Here is a 19,914-nt window from a genome sequence, read left to right as displayed (position 1 = left end):
ACCTGAAAGAACAGTATGTTTGGCAGCTAACAGAATGAAGATATGCTTTTGACTATGTAGAATTTACAGATTATGGGAAAATTATCCTGGATGCTAGATGGATAGACTAATGCAAGAATGAAGGAAACAAATAATGTTAGAAGACAGAGAGGCTTGGTGAATGGAGAGGATGCTAGTAGAAGAAAGAGTATTTCCCATTTCAGCACTCCCAAGCAGAACAGAGAGTTACTCCGGAGCAAAGCAGACACACCTCTCCAGGCAGTTGGGGTGGTGACACTCAACTCCTGTTATTGAATCTCAATTGCATTGAAAGGATGGGTGTTCAGTAGGTCTCGGTCTGAAGGCAGGGAATGAGGACAGGGCGCTGTCAATTACCAGAATGGGAGTCCACAAACTATGTCCATAGAATAAATTATGCCATGTGATTGTATTTGTAAGAACTACAAGCTAAGGACATGTACATGATTGGGCTGGGGTTACGACTCAGCGGTAGAGCGTTCACCTCACACGTGCCAGACCTTGGGTTCAATCCTCAGCACACATAAAAATTGATAAGTGAAATAAAGGTTAAAAAAAAAAAAAGGACGTGTACATGATTGAAAAAGCATCAAAAGAAGAACAACATTTGTATTAACTGCTTTACAATATGTCATACAGTCTTCTAAAAATCTTTGCATCTGTGAGCTCATTCAAACTTTAAAACCATCTTGTTAAAGTAGGAACTGTAACTCAACTTTAGATGAGGAAGTTGAGATTTCTGGATTAGTCAAAGATTGTATGGCCAGTGAGCAGTTCTGCTGGAATTGGAACTCGGAGAGCCCTGCCACGGAAGCCATGCTTTGTACCTATTTTCCTACATGAACGTTTCCTGGACTTGGTGAAGGCGGTCTCTAACTATGAACCAGAGGTACAGGAAACACCTTCTGGTTTACGCCTGGATGAAGATCATCGGCATCTTGTTTCCAGGAAGACTCAGAGGCCGTGGTTCCAGTCCAATGGGAGGAAACTGACTCTGAAACCAGTTAATCAAAATGTTGGTCTCCCACCGCAATCTCATCTTCTCTCTAGCAAACCTGTACTATAAAATCATACTTATTTTATTTTTAATTCTATCAGTGGATGATTTGTGGACTTTTTTCTTTTGTTGTATGTGTACCTTTATAGTATAGTCCACAAAGCCTAAGATATTTACTATCGGACAGTTTACAGAAGTTTAATGATGCCAGACCAAGAATAATCTGTAAATTACTCAATCCCAATTAAAAAGCAGGATAATAGTGGAATACACATGACCTTGACGATGACCAATATCTGATATGATCCACTGAATCATTTTGCATTTTTAGTAAGTCTTTGATTCATTTTTTTTATCACTCCTTGTCTTACTAACTAGAGGAACCAAACAAGACTGTGTCTCAGAGCAGAGAGTTTGCTTTCTCCATCGGGGATCTGGCCAGTGGGAAACACATCTGTTCTTGCTGTTTGAGGTTTCTCTGAGAGCTTGTTCCTCCCACACAACCAATATCAATTGTCCTCTGTGCATATACTCACTTCATCTCTGCCAGATTTTACCAGATGTTAGTTGTGTTACTGAGAAAGGAAGATGGACAAGATCCAAAATCTCAGATCAGGTCTCTCCTGCCAACACTCACCTCAATTCCTAGGGGATACATAAATACAGCAAAATCCCTATGTAAAGAATCTCACATTGACAACTTCAGTGTCAATCAAATATTATCCCAGGGTGCTCCTGCTGTTATCTTCACATAAAAAAAAAAAGGTCTAGCAAGACATCTTTATGGTGTATCACCGAAACCAGGACTATAATGAATTCTTCTTAATTCACTTTCAATTTTTCTAACATCTACATGTCAAAGTGAACATGAGCTTGATGATGTGGCTGATGTAAATGGCAAGTGCCATTAAACCTAGACCATTAATTCCTTGTCCAAAAAGTGCTGAGCCAAGGAGAGAAAGTTGTCAAGGGACACAGCCAGGAGAATAAATTAGTCAAACTCCTCTTTCTCCTCACACCTGTCTCCAGAGATCTCCAAAGACTGACCCTGAAGCCAGAGGGTATCAGGCCAATAAGCAGGGTAGGGAGAGGCAGGGGGTAAAACTGAAAGGTCTCATAGAAGATATCCGTCCCTGCTGTCCTGTCAAGATTTGTAGACAAATGCCACCTAAATCGTAAACAAATGCCACCTGTGTTTATGTGCTTGTCTTTGCACTTGACCTCCAAAGTGAAGCTCACTCAGTCTGGCCCAGGGGTCATTAGCAGGCAGTAGAGAGCTGTGGAGGGAAAGAGTCAGGGTGAGGAGGGGCTGTACTTCATGCATGGAAAAACCAGGAGATTGAGCAGGGTTACAGCCACGGATGAAGCATTGTTCTCTTTTTTTGTTTTCATTTTCACAACAGATGGTTGAATGAAAAACGTCTATAAACACAGAATACTGATTTAATAATGGAATATTATCAGCACAGTTCATTTAGAATATGTAATTAGATTTCATCCCTGATTATATCTGCAAATACCTCCTAAGAAAATAACAGCTTAATAGCTTAATTTTGGTTCAGTAGCCATTTCGAGACTTTGACACTTAATTTTTCTGTAGAATTATAGTCTATGAAAACAACACACATTAATAAGTTGGAACTTACCCAGTCCTACATTATTCTAGGAAAGTAAGCAGCACTGACATTGTAGGTACTTTCGTTTTTAAAAAAAAAAAATCTATTAAACTGTGGAATAGAGAAACTAGCAATCATCAATTTGGGGTCATATATTAAAGTAAAGTAATAAAACTGATACTTCAAAACTTCTATTTTGAATGATGTAGAAGTAATACTACTAAAATGTTTATATCAATGATACTGCTAATAACTTATAAAAATATAAAGGTCCTACTTAGAGAAAAAATGTATTGTTTCTGTTGGGAGATGTTACAGATTCTTCTAAGATTTAATTTGCAAATCAATTCAAAGATAGAAGATGTTTGTGTAGACTAGAAATCAGTAATTAATATAATAGATATTCATCTCCTTGTTTCAAGAACTGTATATCTGTTCTCATATTATGTGGCCTCTCCAAAATGAGATCACACAAGAGGCTCATCTGGTTTGTGATCATCTGAACTTGCCATAAGTTTTTCTCATTATTTTTTGAAGCTAACTCTCTTTTTTAGATGTATTTTTAAAATGTTTTCAAATGCAGGTATTCGTATTTACCGTATTATACTCTTTTGTTTTGTTTTGAGTCAGTTATTCTATTTGATAATACTTTTCACATTAATTCAACCATCTGGGACATTGACTATTCCTCCTCTTTCTCTAATTTTGATGAGGACAGAAGGAAGGCAGAACCATGTGTTGTGTCAGTGAAGACATTCCCACAGGCTGACAGCGATCACTTTAACAGCAACACTTCTCAGTGGAAATAACTGCATGGTTTTGAAACTTATTTTTCTTTTCAAGATTCTGATCAATGCCTATCCTTAATATTTATGAAGACCTTTCTCTGAAAGACAGTGAACCAGGTGATGGTAATGGACATGAAAAAGCCATGATATCTACTCACAAAGATCTCACAGTGTAGTTACCAAATGGTCACATTAAAATGGTCACTTACATAGGCTTGGTATCATTAGAACAGTAGAAAACTGCATATGGAAGTTGGTGCCCAGAAGATTCACTTGGAAGAGTATATATAGAGGTCTGGAGGCCAAGGGAATGGGTGTATGGCTAGCTTTCCATGTTGGAAACTGTAAATCAGGAATCTTTCTAAATTAGATGCACACTCACTTAATCTCTATGTTATTACAAGACCCTTTGGGATGGGTCTTTAGGTCGAATACTCAGCACTTTGTGAACTTGGGTAAGGACACTGGTATTCTCTCTCTGCAACCTGTGTTTTTTTGGATCAAATTTGAATACCCTTAAATGCAAAAATTAAGGGTGACTTATTCTGACCAGCTACAGGGAACAAGCAATAGGTGATTGAAGATGGAAAATAAATTACGCAATACGTATTTAAGAAAGAAGATTCCAGAATCAGTTTGAAAAGTGGAATGGAAAAGCATATTGAAAAAGAATGGAGATTTTGAGGGTTTTGTTTGTTTATTTGTTTTTGTTCTTTTTACTTTATTCGTCAAAATGATATTGAGGTGAAAAAGCCCAGAACTTGGGCAAGGATTATTCTCCTTGGTCATTTCTACCTCCGTGTTCTACACCTGGCTTAAGAACTGGATCAGAGGAACTTCTAAAAACGTGTTCAGTCCAGCCCTCTGCATTTGAGCCTTTGGAGGACCTTCCAGACAAAACCCATAACAAATAGAGACTCAGAATTTTATTTGTTTGGTTCAGGATGTGTGATTCCCCTAAAAGTGGCATACCACATGTAGAAAAAACAGTTAATCAGAGTATAGAAAATAGAGTATTAAAAACTCCATATAGAAAGTAATATTTGAGGGAGATTAGGGAAACATCAATTTACTGGCTGTGATTAGGATCATTCATTTAGTTTAAAATATAAGGGGAGTGGTCCCTGGAGCAATCAGGTAAATGGCCTGGTTGTTGTATAGAGATAAGCAGGGGAAGAAGTTGACTGGAGGGCAATGTATTTAGCTGCATTCCACTTGCAGAACTTGGAGGAGAAAAACCAAGCCTATGATGGCAAGAATCAATTCCCCCACTCACCTCTCATCTCACGGAATCCCTTCTACTTGCTATCAATGAAAGCTACTGGCTCCGCAATATTTTTGCCGACTTTTGATTCCATGGTTGCTCATGACAACTTGCAGAGTTTCTTGATGTCTAGGATTTTATTCTCCTAAAATACAGATTTGGTTTTCTCGGGTCCTAGTTAGTTTGCCCTTTCCCATCTTAGCACCAACTTCATACTGTGGCAATCCCAGTATGAGCCTGAGCACTCAACCGCCGGGCTTAACCAGAACTCTTCACATGGAGTGCAAGGGTCATCTCCCTCAAAGTTCTCACCACACCTCAAGCCAGATTTTGATGCATCTTCCTCTCCTTGTCCTACATCTATCCCAAAGTCCCGGTGGATTTTCCTCTACTACAAAAGTTGAAGGTTTCCTTGCATGGAAATGGAAGGAGACCCTCATGATTATACAAAATTACATAAAGAGGAAGTGAGGAGAAAGGGAATAAAAGGGAAGAAATGAATTACAGTAGATGGGGTAGAGAGAGAAGAGGGGAGGGGAGGGGAGAAGGGAGGGGGGATAGTAGAGGATAGGAAGGGCAGCAGAATACAACAGTCACTAGTATGGCACTATGTAAAAACGTGGATGTGAAACCGATGTGATTCTGCAATCTGTATACGTGGTAAAAATGGGAGTTCATAACCCACTTGAATCAAATGTATGAAATATGATATGTCAAGAGCTTCGTAATGTTTTGAACAACTAATAATAAAAAAAAAAGTTGAAGGTTGTTGGGCAATTTGTCACACTCCCCAGGATCACCTAAGAGTAGTATGGTCTTGCTTACCAGACACATTTCCAATACACATTCCATGAGATTTGCTTCCATGGCACATTTGCATTCTCTCCTGGAATGGGAATATTTACAATGCATTAGCTCTTTCACTCATTCACATTCATACATATGACACGGGGGGTGCAGAAGTATATGTTGTGACTAAAGGCTTCATATTGGCTCACAGCCTTCAGGAAGAACACAACAAATTAATTCATTGTGATTTTTAAAAATCATATGCATTCTTAATATGAATTATTTGTTTAATTAACACCTTCTGCCTTAACAAGGGGTGTTAGCATATGGAAGCATCTGCTGAGCTTGGCCTCCTGATGTGAAATGCAAGATTTCTGAAATTTAAACATTTTGCACAGATATATGAACATATTCAATGGCTATGATCAGCATAGTTCTCATATAACCAAATGGTTTTGTGGATAAAACTGTAAAAAGCATCACAATTCATGATGAGATAAAGCCTCATTCTGTATATAATTTCTCAGTGTTGTCTTGAGCTCCAGTCTGTAACAACTAATTATTCCCGTCACCACAGCAATGGAGTTTGTCAGACAGTTGGATTAACCAGGAAAAATTAGCTCTAATTTGAGAAAGCTTCAGAGAGGATGTGATTTTGTATAATAAGAAATGGAATGATAGCCCTCTACCCATAAATCACGTGTTAGTCAGCTTTGTGTTCCTGTGACTGAAGAGCCAGGAAAATTAATGTAGAAGAGGACGAATTTGTTTTGGTTCATAGTTTCAGTCCATGGTCGGTTGGCTCCGTTGCTTTTGAACTGAGACAAGGCGGAATATCATGGCTGAAGGGTGTGGTAGAGAAAAGCTTCTCACTTCATGCTAGCCAGAAAGCAGAGAGAGATGAGACAGAGACGGAGACAGAGATGGAGAGGTGCCAGGGGTAAGAGAAACCCTTCCAGAGCACACCCCCTGTGACCTAGTCCTCCTGCTAGGTCCCACCTCCTGCATTTCTATCATCTTCTGTTTTATTCAGCCTTTTTGCTGCTGTGACCAAAGGATCTGACCAGAACAATTTTAAAGGAGGAAACGTTTATTTGAGGGCTTACAGTTTCAGAAGTCTTAGTCCATAGAAATACGGCTCCATTCCTCAGGGCTCAAGATGAAGCTGAACGCCATGGTGGAGTGTGAGGCAGAGGGAAGCAGCTCACACAAGATCAGAAAGCAGAGAGAGACTCCACGCTCCAGATGCAAATATATATTCAAAGCCACACCCCAATTCCCACTTCCTCCAGCCACACCCAACCGCTTCAGTTAATTTCATCAGGGATTAATTCATTGATTAGCTGAGGCTATAATTCAATCATTTCTCCCCTAAACCTTCTTGCATTGTCTCATGTGAGATTTGGGGGGACACCTTACATCCAAATCATAAATAACATCTACCAGTGGTTCATTTAAATTAGCAATCCATCAGATAAATTAGTGCTCTGATGAAGCTAGGGCCCCTGAGATCCAATCACGTCCTAAAAGCACCCCCTGCCTCTGCACATCATTGAATTGGGGACCAAAACTTTAGTACATGAGCCTTTGGGGGGGGTGCATTCCAGATAAAATCCATCACAAAAAGAGAATCAGAGAATCAGAATCTTATTTATTTGGTTCAGGATGTGTGATGTCCTTAGAGGAGATGTAGTACATATAGAAAAATCTCAATAGAGTATAAAATATATAAATAAAAATTTATATTCAAGGGAGGATAGGGAACATTGACTTAATGTCTCAGATTAGGAGTTTTACTTTAGTTTGAATGGTCATGGGGGGGTAGGTGGGGGCTTGTAACAGAATGAATAAATGGATTGATTTCTAATAAAAATTAGCAGCGGAAGAAGTTGACTGTAGGTCAACAGCATATTAAGGAGTGAAACCAAGTCTATGATGGCAAGAATCAAAAAGAAATGCATAGACACCAGAAATATCTGAGGGGAAAAAGCTAAAATAAGTGAGTTATTCTTTTAATCCTCTGAAACTGTGACTACATTAACAGCATTAATAAAAGACGAGGTTTTAGAGAAGAAAAGAGGTCTTGCAATTGAGAGTAAGGAAAAATATTTTGACATGCAGAAATATTTGGTTTTAAATATTGATATGTGAGTAGAATATTTTTTAAAGGGCCAAAGTAAAAAAAAAACCATAACTCAAATATCAATCAATGGAAATATTCAGACTCTGGATATTACTGGCAGGTAGACCAGATGCTGCAAATTTCCAATTCTGCTGCACAGCTTTTCCAATTTTATTGCTAAAATTGGCTCTTTCTAGGAGCTCCTAGCCTGTCATGTGTGCCCATGTGTGCCTGCGTGTGCATGCGTGTTGCCTGCCTCTGCATGCGTGTGCATGCACTCATGCTATTTCTGTCTTCTTGCAGCTCTTTTTCTGTTTTGTGGTGCTAAGCTTCAGCATTGAAAAACAGACAACAGCAGGTTGAGTGCTAAATGTAGAATGTAAAAATAGAAGCAGCAGACTCAATGATGTGGTGAAATGTATAAAACTTCAGGACTAGGGGAAGGGAGCAACTATTCTTTTTCCAATATTTGCTTAAAAAGATGTAATGAAGTTAGGCATAACCATTTGCCATGTAATTAAGATTAAAAAATAGCAATCAAGGGAAGGGAGAGGAAGGGGAGGGGACATGGGGACAGGAAAGCTGGCAAAAGAGATGGACACCATTACCCTAGGTACATGTATGACGGCATATATAGTGTGACGCTACATCATGTACAACCATAGAAATGTCAAGTTGTGCTGCAATTGTGTACAATGAATCAAAATGCATTCTGCTGTCATATACCTAATTAAAATAAATTAGTTAATTTAAAAGATAGCAATCAGTTTTGAAAAATTGTCAGACTCCAGTAACCACCCCAAGTCACACCGTGTCCTCACTCGATAGTCCCTGAGGGATAGTGAGAGCTCAGCCCCAAGTAGAAGCGGGTTCAGACTTCAGGCTGGGAACATTGCCATCTCATAGTTGTGGCCATCGTAAGGAGAAAGTAGGAACTGACCACGGCAGGAGGGCAAATGACATTGTGGCCTTGGAGGCTTAGGAAAACAAGTATCTTCATGTATGTGGGTGAAAATGTTATTTTAATGAAATACCACTTCTTGAAACTTAGGTTCAAGCATAAATTTATGATTTATTTTATATGTCACACTAATGGAACAAGTAAGAGAACGTTGGATTTGGGGGAAGAATAAAGAGAAGCTCAATACTGGACAATCTTGAAATTCCCTTGTTCATAAAAAGGCGAACTGCTTAACTCTAATGGGAACAGAATAGAAACTCTACCCACAGAGAAGGGAGTTGTGGCCCTTTCCTGAAAGCCTCAAATAGGAGCTAACTATCCGAGTCTTTATTTTGTTTTAGTTTTGTGCTGTATACTCCACCCCAACTTCACATCCAACAAAGTGATTCCTGACGATTGGCCAACCCCTTTCCTTGGTTTTCCGCTGGGGACATTCTGTGAAGCTCATTTCTCCTTTAGCCCTCTGTGCTGTGTGCAGAGCCGACTTTCTGCTACTTGTCTGATTTTTTAAGCCATTGATTTGTGTTTCCTATGACGTCAATTTTTATTTTCACGTTGATATTTTTTATTTGACCAGTAATAATCCTGGGAAGTGATTTCCTACGTGGAAGCTGGGTAGCCTCTGGGTGAGCTGGTTTCCAGACAGCTCAGCCCTGGAAGTCCTTTTCTGTGTCTATTCACCTGCACTGCTCAGGCTTAGGCCTTCTCCTTTCCTGGAAACTGGCCCCAGGCCCCTCCTGAGGCCCATTTCAAGGCGCTCGGCCCCTCCTCAGCTCCTCCACTACCCTGCTTTCACCTTCCAGAAAGGCTCCAGAGACACCTCATTTTCATTCCAGTTCAAGCTCTGTTGTCCAGGTGTGATGGTCCTGAAGGTCCTGAAGCCCAGGTCTGACTCCTTAGCAACCGAACAGGACTTTGGCTTCCTTGAGAGCATCAAGTTTCAACCGGAGAGAGAAAGGACGAACATTCAGAAATCACTTTCCTTGTACGACACATAAAACAAAGAAAATAAAACAAACAGCCAGCTTTCCATATTACTGTAATCTAAACAAGTTCAATAAAATATTTGCTAAGTGATATGCATGCAGATAAAGCTTTCTCTCTGATCACCTTCCCTGCAGCTTGAGGTGGACCTGTGAGCCAGTTCTGTGCCCAAGGAGGAGGAAAGTTACCTAGTCATGTTGGTAGAGGGTTCTGGGATGTTCTTTTTTTTCTTTCCTTATAAAATGATCAAATGAATCTAAGTGTGGATATGATACTTGCGATGCAGCATCCTTTGTGACCATGCAGATGGAAATTCATACTATGAAAATTGTGAAGCAAAAAGATGGAAATTCCTGGATCCTCAATGACCTCTGTGCAGGTACAAAACCACCAGCAATTGTCTATCTTCTTGTACTCCTTCCTGAGTCAGAAGAATTTGCTTGCTCTATTATTTGTCTGGTTTTTTTTGTTGTTGTTGCTTGCTATCAGAGTCTTCCTAATGTACTGTGTTCAATGTACTTCATCTGCCAAATCATCAGACCCATGAGAACATGCACAGACCATGACTGTAGGGAATCCACATCTATGTCTGTGAATCTCAGCATCCCTTGGTGGGAAAAAGTCTTTTAAACTTCAGCTGCATCTTTGGTTCAAACACAAATTTATAGGGTCATAAAAAGGAGTAGGGATGGGACACTGATCTCTTCCCCCACTCCACAGAGGCCATTTGGATAGAATCATTTTCTGTCGGTGGTTAAAATCAGTCATGCAGATTCACATTGTCTCTATTCTAGTTCAAAGGACAAATTCAGACACATCTGAACCCCTGCTTTGTCCAGGTTGAGAGGTCTGGTTTATGTATTTTATCCATGAAATTTTATTTGACTAAATAATACATAGGTGTCAGGGTGCTTTTCGAGAAGTCTCAAGTACAGCTCTTTATTATCAAGGGCTGAGCTCCTTGGAGGCCTCCATCTGTACTTGAGGAGCTAAGTTCCTTTCCCAGGGTTGGTTTCGCCTCTGGATGCTCATCCAGGCTTTGAGGTCGCCATCATCCTATCGTCATTTCCTTTCCTTCCAACACTGACTCTGCGCGCTCCTAGGGGCTCAGACTGTGGGGAACTTCCCTGTGGATTATTATCGCCTCTCCTTCCAGCTGAAAGTCCTTTCCCACTTGGTTGTACTTCATTTAGCCCCCTAAAGTTTTCCTCTTCATTTAAAGCCTGTCGCCATCTTGGAGGCTATCTTCAACTTCCAACTATTCCTTCCTTGTGTGACAAGATTACCTTTTAAGACAAATGTGCCAGACACCATATACATTGCAAATATTATAGTTTGAATTCAGGTTCTTCGTTTTAGACATAGCATGCCTGAAATTATTAAAAATGTGTAAGGTTAGAACTATTTTTAGAATATTTAGACATTCAGTTCGCACAACTGACTTTTGTATCTCTAAAATCGTGTAATCCCATTGGTCGAGAAAGGAGAAACTTGTGCCTCACCAGGGAATGATGGAATTCCTGCCTATATAGTTAATTTATTTTAAAAAGGCGAAAACATAAAATTTCATGTATAAAACATTTAAATTATTCAGTAATTTTGAAACAATTCAAACTATTTTAAAATATATGTTTCTTTAGAAACCAGTGTTTCCCATGGTCACAGCCAGTGAATGCATTGTAATCAACATGGTTGTCATAAGGTTTGAGCTGTGCCTGTGCAGTGGAGAGAACATGGGATTTCAAAGGTTTTAAAGCTGGGATTGCATGTCACCTCTGCCATCTTCTGGCTCTGTCACCCTCCGTGCAGCCCTTCACCTTGTTGAACCTCAATGATCTTAATTATCAATGGTGATAATAGCTACTTAGTATTTGAAAGTACTAAGTAGTTTCTTTTTAAAAAACGACTAATTTTTTAGTTCTGCAAATCAATTTTCTTGCATCTCAGAATAATTTAAAAATTTGGAATTCATGCTCCTGTTCTGTGCTTGTGTTTATTATAAGTCTTTCCCCTTCCCCTGATCTGCGGCTTCAGTTACTTGATATTTAAAAACTATATTGACAATTGCGCTGTAGAACTTGTTAGCTTGTTGACTTAACTGTCAAATGCCTAAGACAGAGGGTTTGACGTATTGAAGCATTCAGATGTAGGTTAAACTTACTTGATATGTGTTCTTTTTTTTTTTTCTTCAGATTTTAAAATTAAAAATAGCCACCATGGTCTCTCTCTTTTTCATGGTTACTGGCATTTGTTGGAATCTTTTGCACTTGGCATCACCTGTTACCTAAGCTCTGCCTGTCAAATAGTCCAGTATGCATAAGGTTTCCCTGGTGTGATAACTCACTGGGCTCCTATTTAAAGCATTGCTGGATCTCTGGCGATAAAACTCTGGTGCCTGCCTCACCCTGCTGCTTGGACCTGGTCTTACCTGTGGCTGTGGTAGACATTGTCTTTGAACCTTGGTTCGCCTCGTGCTGACTTTTCAAGTGGCCATTCATATTTCGGTGTCTTGCTCGGAGAGCTCTCTGGCACCACAAGAATCTACTTAATACACACTGTCATGTTTTAGATGAACAATTCCGGACAGCCTTGTTTTCTCTGTTTCTCAAAAGATTTCAGAAGGGCCAACGACTGGTATCATAGTGGTGACCTCCATCTATATTCCCTGTTAAGCTTTTTGTCCTTCTGTGTCTCATTCTAAGCCCCCTTTCTCCTGCTGCATGAGATCATCTATCACATAAAGTGCCTGCACCCAAGTCCTTATCTGACACTCTGCTTCCTGGGAAATCCAGCCAAGATCAGAATAGCCCCTTGTGTTCTGTTAAGGACTTGCTCCTGGTTATACAGTGGCTCCAGGAACGGTTCTGAGAAGGCACCACAAGCTCACCATGCTGAAGACCAGCGTGGGTGTGCGGAGGACAGGATTAGGTGGATCCAAAGGGGAGTGATCCTACTATTGTTCTTCATGGGCGGGCCCCTTGTAGGACCCCTGCTGACAACTGAGCAAGTCTGATTTTTTTCCTAAAAGGAATTTGCTGTGCATGTAGTCAAATAGTCTCAGGCCAACAGCACAGCTCCCGGCCCACCCACCAGTGACCTGGATCTGCTGGGTGGAGAACCTCAAGTCAGAACACCAAATGTGACACTTGGTTCAACCCGTCAAGATAAAGTAAGGAACGCTGTGCTTCAGAAGCTGCGTAAGAGTCCAAGACTCATGCAGAGAATGTGGCTACTAAGCCCATTTACTGGGACGATTCCCAGCAGTTTTGTCTAATGTCCTGTGATTTGTGACTCCTCTGCTCCTCTTTGCCAAGTGAAAGGAGCTGATCACTTCACTTGCCCATCTGGGGGAAAAAGACTTGACCAAAATGGATCAGAATTCCTCTACTTTTGAACAATTGCCTCACTTTGTTAATGTGCTAGAGGCGCCTGATGTTCACAGTGGTTAAGGAAAGAAGAAGGATTATTGTACGCTGCCATTCCTCTTGGGACATCTGAGTGATTTCCATAGGACCACTAAGATTCTTCTGGCTCAGCAGGATTTTGTAGAGAGAGAATTCTTGTCATATTAGACTTCCATTCTTCATTGTATCTTCATTGTAAAAAAAAAAAAATGAGACATCAACTCAAATCATCCATTATAAGACAAAATAGAAGATGCTTTTATTTTCCATATTTCTGAAGCAGTTAAAGTAGAACAAAGAGGAAAACTACTTTTAATTTTCAGATACACAAGTTACTAGATAAATGGTGATCATAGAAATGTTTTAACTTTTTTTTTTATATTAATCCTGGAAAATGAAGCCGTCCTGTGATACCGATTCAGTTAGTATAAGGATCTGTGGAGGAGTTTCGCCACAGCAGTGGAGTAGTCCTGGGAGTCCTAGGCAGCCTTCACACCCCAGCTCTATCACCTCATGACCAGTGATCTGAGCAAGTCGAGCAGGCTCCCTGTTTCCCATTCTGATAATTGAGTGGTGAGCTTGAAACAGTCTCCAAGGCCCTGCCAGGCTCCAACAATCTTATTTAGCTCACAAACAGCCCAAATGTTCATAAAATAGTCTGGAATTGACAGTACATGAGTAATCAGATTCTTAAGTGAACAAAATGAGTCATTTTGGGGTATTTACACTAAACATTTAATGATCATTTTATTCCTCTCAAAATGCATATTTATTTTTAGTCTGTGCACTGAGGTGTAGATTTAAGTGTTGCTGGCATGAAGGCTTTGGCCATTTTTATAAAAGAATGATACTCTTGGGGGATTAAAAATTCTAAGATGCAAAAAGGTCTGGGAAATGTAAATTATATTTTAGAGAACTGACTGATTTTGCAATTGTCAAATGCATTTACATTCACATTCACAATAGATTTCATTAGAGATTCTTAGCATATTTTTACCATATGATTAAAACTTTTATAATGTTTGAAGACATCTCTCCTAGAGGAAGAAATGTAACAGAAACAGATGTAGAAATCAAATAATATATGTAACTTCTAACAATCATAAAGTGTTATATGAATATAAAGAGGTAACAAAATAAGTACAAAGTAGTTACAAAAGTGTGAGAAATGTTTCTAACTAAACTTTAAAAAAGTCAAAGTAACCTGTTTGACACTCTGCTCTTATTTTCACCCTTGGTTTTCAGCAGTCACAAGTTAGAATTTCATGCCTTCCAGATGCTGGCTTTACTAACATGCTGACTTGGCCCAAGGAGGGGCAAAGTTGACCAATTTCTGTGGTGCAGAGTGCTATGTGTCTTTCTAGGTCATCTCTTGGTAGGAAAACAAAGTCACGGAGCTAGGTGAGTTATTGTGGGGTAGAGAAAGGGATTGTACTTGTACCCTAAGGATGACTGAATGGAAATTGGGAACAACTGTATCAGAGTACAAAAGCAATATAACTATCAAAGATGGAGATGGAGTCCACAAAGACAAGACCACCTTCCCAGTATTGGGACAGATAGCAGTTGAGTCCTCGAGAACCTGCAATGCAGAGATTTATCAGCATGTTCCAGCCTGCAGCCTGCCCCTAGCCACATCCTGCTCTCTCCAGGAGAATCTGTAAAGAGGTTCATAAGCGCTCCTCAGCCAGCCGCAGGTACCTCCATCATGAAGGCCTGGGTCTGGAGAGTGCCAGGCAGGAAATCAGCACCCTGGCCTCCTGCAGATTTTGGACCATTCAATTGTGATGAGGGAAAACATCGCGGGGGTTCGACTAATTGCGCCTCATCATGAGCACATGTGCTGATTTCAATGCTCAGTAAATCAGTAAATCTGCTGGCATAATAAATATTGAGTCCTAAAAATTATGCATGACTCATAAAGGAAAAATAAAAAATCAACAAAATGAAATAATGAACTTAGAATAAAGAATACATTTTATAGATGAGCTATTTTATTTCAAAATTGTTATTTTGAATTGCTCTCCTAGCTACCTGTGGAGAAAAATATTTTACTTTATCTCTCAATAATCAAGCTACTTGTTCTCTTCCTTTCTGTCTGATCATTCCAGGCTTGGTTAAAGTGGGCATTTTAGGCATAATAGGAGCAGCCTCTGCGCCGTGTATATGACTGAGGAGTTAGGATCCAGGAATGATGAGAGGTAAGCTGTGCTTGGTAAATGGCATTAGTTTTTCTGCAATTCTGGTGTTATAATTCTGTGCCCCATGTCAGTCTGCTCCCTATGTGCAGAAGGTAGAATTAGATTCAATGAGGCAATAGAAAAATCAGCATTAGAATGTAGATTCCCCGGAGTTCACTCAATCTCTGCGTTCACTGAGCCATGTCATTTCTGAGGTGGTTCTGAGTGAGTCTGAGCATCTTGCAGGCATGTGAAACATCTGTCATCTAGGCCTAGAGAGGGAGCATGCGTGGACATAACCTTATGCTCTATGAATGTTCATGTTTCTAAACAGATGATTTTTAAATAATGTAATAAGCATCTACTAAATATATACTAAGCAATCTTGTATAAAAATAAATCCCAAGTTAAAAAAGAAATAGAATAAGATATGATATCTGTGCAGAGGACTTGAAGATTTATAGTCTGATATTTCATTATGACCATTATCTGACTTTTTTCAACCCATGTAGATTCTCTGTGTGTCTACATTGGGAATCGGTGGTTATTTTTGTGTTGATATAAGCAGCTTTTATTATAGGAATTATCAATGGAATACTTATACTTCTATCCTAAGTTTGAACTTAATATACAAAAATCCCTCCCAAATAAAAATCCTTCCAAATAAGTACGACTGTTACCCCTGATTTCAGTAATACACAACCTTGACAACTTGTAGAGGACTAAATGCTGTTTAGAGGAAATCTGTTTTCTGTTGGTCAATGCCATCGACTTCAGAAAATATCTGAAAAAAGAGATTGCTGCCTTTTTTCCCCCAGTATTCCCACAAAGTTCTTCTTTATTTCATTAAAACCAATTAGGCTTATTGCACGGACAGAGATTAATAATGCTAAATGCCAATGATGTGTCTGCTTTGAAAAAACTATTGAGCCGAAGAGTAAATAGCAATACAATAAAAATGCCCTGACAGCTTGCTTGCAGAAACACAGAGAGCGGTGAGATAGCAGGAAGAGTAAAGAAGGAGATAATAATGGTTGATCACTAAATTGATTTCAGTAGTTTATGTTCCCAGAAAATCAGCTAAATATACGGACGGAAAATAAAGAGAATCAAAAAGAAATGATGGGAGGTTGTGGCTCTTGGGTACAATCTCTGACAGAAGTGGACACTCTTGATATTGTTCTCAAGAATGTTTTGAAGTAAAATAGTGACCTTTCCTCTGCTTTATGGATTAAAATTTCATTAATTAGCAACATCCTTTAAAAGCCTTGTAGTCCTTTAAGCATATGGGCTGTAGTTTTTCTGTTTCTTTTTTTCTTTTTCTTTTTCTTTTTTTTAAGCTAGAGTCTATAAGAAATCCTTCACTATGCAGCAAAACATCACGTAAGAATTAGGTTTCTCTAGTTGGAAACTAAGGGGACTGGCCAGGGGAGGGATCAGCAGCCAAGACAAGGGACTACTCTTGCCTCCACAGTCTTTTTCTAGGTCCCATATGCTAAGAAAGAAAAAAAAAAGGTTTTTAAATGAGACAAAAAAATAAATCTCCAAAGCAGAATAATATTCTGTGCTGTGTGACAATCACATGAAACTCACATATCATTGCTCATAAGTAATCTGTGTTGGAACGCAGCCACCCCCATCCATTTCTACGTTTCCCACAATGGCTGTGAACTGCAGGGGCAGAGTTGAGCAATTGCCAGAGTGAGCATGGGGGGACCTCACAGTCTAAAAGAGTAACTATCTGGCTCTTCACAGAAAATGCTCACAGACACTTGGGTTGGACAGTTATCTAAGAATGAGTTTGGGGCTTTAATTTTAGTGTCAAATGACTTTCTTGACTCACAAATAATGATGAAGAGAGGAAGGAATGCTGATGAGAAGACAAATGAAAATGGGGAAAAGTTGAGTTTTATTTACAAAATCGAGAAGTTCTTCATTTATTATTATTATTAGGATTGTACAGAGAGAGAGAATATGGTGGCAGTAGGGTGGGGGGATTCTGTGGGGAAATGACAAGTACCCATGTTGCAGAACAGGGCAGCAGCCTAGAAATCACTGCCAGTGTTGAGGTTGCAGCCTTCAGTCCAAAGACAGTCTGCTGATTCCTTCCATGAACGTCCTTCCTGCTGTGACATCAGACCAAACAAGCAGGTGCCGTGGCCCGCGGTGATGACTCTGAAAGAAGCCCTCCCATTCTGGAGTGACAAAACCAGGTTAGTAAGGCTATTTTTCAGGGATGTTGGTGAATAGCTTTTCTATTTAAACAGAGGCCAATGGGATGGCTTGGCCTCATTTTCGGGTTGGAAATGGACACACAATACATTGAAGAAGGAAAAACATTTTGAAAAGAATTTTAATGCATACTTTCGAATAATGAATCAACCCAAAATTTCATAAACATAGAGCATGAGTTAGAGCTTGGGAAACTTTTCTTCTTCATTTTTCAGGATCAAATACATATTTTTCAGGACTATGCTTCTGCATGTTATTTGTTACTCCATTCATATATAATGATAATAGATATAACCGTTATTATGGTGTCTTAGTGGACCAGGGCTTCAGGAAAAAGTGCTTAAAAGGGTTAAATGGCAGGAATTTATTTTCTCATAGCTCTGGAATTCAGAGCATAAGGTCAAGTTGGTGACCAAGTTGCTTTCTCTCACAACCTCTCTCCTTGCAGATGGCCCTCCTACTGTATCCTTATTTGGTCACCTCTGGCATTGGGTGGTGTCTATATTCTAATCTCCTCCTTTTACTATTTCTATTGGGTTAGGATACAGCCATTTGGTCTCACTTTAACTCAGTCATCTTTGGAAAACCTTATCAGCAGGTACAGTCATACTTTGAGGGAATAGAGGTTAGGATTCCAACATGAACTGGAGGATGGAGACACCATTCAGCCCATACCACCTGACAAGTATTTCCATCTCCTAATGGAAAATTAGCAGGTTTGATCTTTTTTTTTAAAAAAAAAAGAAACCCTAAAATGTTTTGCAGAACCCATGACCTGTGAGTGCTAGGCAAGTGCACTTTCTCTGAGCTACTGAACTTCTGTCATATTGACTGCTCCCGATCAGTATCAACTGGGAAATTTTGAGAAATGAACATTATCATATTACTGAATAATAAATTCTGGGATGGATCCCAGAAATCTGTAATTTAGCTAGCCTTTCAGAAGGTTCTGGTGCATACTGAAGTTTGTGAGGATAGAATGGAGAAGGTGAGAAGGCAGAAAATTGCCACATAATGTGTAGCTCCCTTCAACAGGATGGCTGTTTACATTAGCATGAGGCAAATAAGAGACACTTTCTGGAAGAAGCCATTTGTCATCAATTTTTTAATAAAGATAGAAGCCTACTTTCAGATGACCTTAGCATTTTTTAAAAAATCACAAGTAAGTACAACATTCACCTCATGGCTTTTAATTTCTCTCAAATCTGTCTCAAAACCTGTCACCACCTGTTAGGCAAAGGCCACTCATATCACAGCATACATCATACTCTGCAGGGAGGCGGAAGCCTCAAGTTCAGCCCTAGTAGAGTGATGTTTAAGCCGACATTGTGGTTCTCAAATTTCAAGCCCTCTGCCAGGTCCACAGTGCATGCTCTATTTTGACTCCTTGCCTTTAAACACAGAGTCAAGCTCCTGCTTAGCAAAGTATAAACTAAGGATGAAAGAGCAGTCTCTGCAGAGGAGATGCAGGTTCACAGGCTCACTTCTGCTTCTTCACAGGGATTTGGATGGAGTGCCTCATCCCTCTGCATCTCGGTGTTCTCTGCAAAACGGGGATGATAACAATTAGGTAACTGAAGTGTTCAAGTAAGGATTGAAAAAAATCACTTAGCCATATGCTTGGCACATTAAAAGGAGTTAATAAATGCTAGATTTTTCTTAGTGGAATTCACAGTTCTATTTCTGTTTTATTAATATTGTTTCAGTACAGCAGCATCCCAGTGTAACATTTCATTATTAACAATTAAATCAACAAGTGGGATGCTCTTTTGATTGCCAGTGACTTCAATAGATGAACTGTTATAATTTACTATTTTATGAGAATACACACTACTCCACAATATTAAGGACACTGCAGTCATACGAACTGTTGCACACATACGGTTCCAGACCTGAGGTGCAAACGGCTCTTTCCATTATTAGGATCGTATTTAGTGATGTTTGTTTCCCTACAACTAGATATGGAGTCTACTGAAAGATTTTAGCATCAATGCATATACATATAGATCAATACAATCAAAGGTATTTTCTCAGACTTTCTAAAGTTCTTGCACACCACTGAGAAGGTAGAAATGACTTTCTTCTGGATCATCTGGGATTTAGAAATCATGATTTTCTCCCTATTTTCAAGCAGCCAGGATCTTTTTGAGACCTAAGTCTGCTCCAGGAGCCTTATTTCTGCCTTGTCTCCTGAGATCTAATTATTCTATCTTCTGAATTTTTATAAGCTGCTACTCTCTACCTGCTCTTATGTACTCTATCCCTTGTGGATCCATTCTCTTGATGATTTGACTATAGAGCAGAGACAACATTTTTCAACAGCAAAACCTCTTTACTTCCTACGTTGCAGAAACAATGCATAGACATTTTTCTTTAAATAAGCTGTTACTTTTTTTTTTTTTAACTTTGGATCTCCAAAAAGTAGAAACATAAGGCAGACAAAAAGAGAAACAGTTGTTGACCTTATGTCTGCAGTTATTACATCCTTATAACTAGCAGTATTCTTGGACTAAATATATTAAGCCTGGAGCATTTAGGAGTTATTCAGAGGCTCATCAC

The 19,914-nt window shown here is 39.4% G+C and overlaps 1 long non-coding RNA gene across 1 annotated transcript in view; it reads left to right on the top strand.

The window, feature by feature from the left end:
• The window catches only part of LOC120892597 (uncharacterized), a 163,578-nt gene that overhangs the window by 131,290 nt on the left and 12,374 nt on the right, over nucleotides 1–19,914 (top strand). Inside the window, exons 3-4 of the long non-coding RNA XR_013426165.1 lie at nucleotides 15,055–15,144; nucleotides 17,155–17,336. This is a non-coding gene — a long non-coding RNA (uncharacterized LOC120892597). The remainder of the gene's footprint in view (nucleotides 1–15,054; nucleotides 15,145–17,154; nucleotides 17,337–19,914) is intronic.

This window comes from Ictidomys tridecemlineatus, chromosome 9 (genome assembly GCF_052094955.1).
Source record: "Ictidomys tridecemlineatus isolate mIctTri1 chromosome 9, mIctTri1.hap1, whole genome shotgun sequence".
Lineage (NCBI taxonomy): Eukaryota > Metazoa > Chordata > Mammalia > Rodentia > Sciuridae > Ictidomys > Ictidomys tridecemlineatus.
The sequence above is the reverse complement of the archived record's forward strand: the minus strand, read 5'-3'. Positions and strand labels throughout refer to the sequence as shown.